The 706-nt window shown below is 46.3% G+C and overlaps 1 protein-coding gene across 2 annotated transcripts in view; it reads right to left on the bottom strand.

Moving 5' to 3' along the window:
• Window positions 1-706, bottom strand: part of Creb3l1 (cAMP responsive element binding protein 3 like 1) — a 43090-nt gene that overhangs the window by 14405 nt on the left and 27979 nt on the right. The window lies entirely within an intron of this gene.

Below are 706 nucleotides of genomic sequence, written 5' to 3'. Positions count from 1 at the left end.
AAAAAAAAAAAAAAATCTATTATGTACACAGTATTCTCGGTATTCTGTCTGCATATGCACCTGCACACCAGAAGAGGGCACCAGATCTCATCATAGGTGGTTGTGAGCCACACCATGTGGTTTCTGGGAATCAAACTCAGAACCTCTCTGGGAGAGCAGTCAGTGCTCTTTTTGTTGTTGTTGTTGTTTTGAGATAGGGTTTTCTGGCTGTCCTGGAACTCTCTTTGTAGACCAAGCTGGCTTCGAACTCACAGAGATCCACCTGCCTCTGCCTTCTGAGTCCTAGGATTAAAGGTGTGCACCACCACACTCAGTGCAGACAGTGCTCTTAACCACTGACCCATCTTTCCAGCTCAATCCTCGGATTATTAATTTAAAAGGAATAACGCTGGCTCTTTTGACTACTTCCCAGCCACCATGATGTGAACCACTCCCTCCCACCTTCCCTGCCAAGACAGACTGAAGGTTGATTAAGAGGAGCTCCTGTTCTGATGAATAAGACCCAGAGATTTCTATAAAGGCGATAACATCCATGTGCACACTCAGATGATCTGTTTCACACATTGTGGCCTCCTTAAAAGACGCTCAGCTGCTTGTCACTTTTAGATTTAGATGTGAAAGGAGAACAAACAGACTGACTGTACCTCTGGGTACAGGGGGATGACAGGGTAGGGAGGTATATGGGGGTGACAGGATGGGGCAGGGA

This window comes from Microtus ochrogaster, assembly GCF_000317375.1.
Source record: "Microtus ochrogaster isolate Prairie Vole_2 chromosome 14 unlocalized genomic scaffold, MicOch1.0 chr14_random_1, whole genome shotgun sequence".
NCBI classification, from domain to species: Eukaryota; Metazoa; Chordata; class Mammalia; order Rodentia; family Cricetidae; genus Microtus; species Microtus ochrogaster.
The sequence above is the reverse complement of the archived record's forward strand: the minus strand, read 5'-3'. Positions and strand labels throughout refer to the sequence as shown.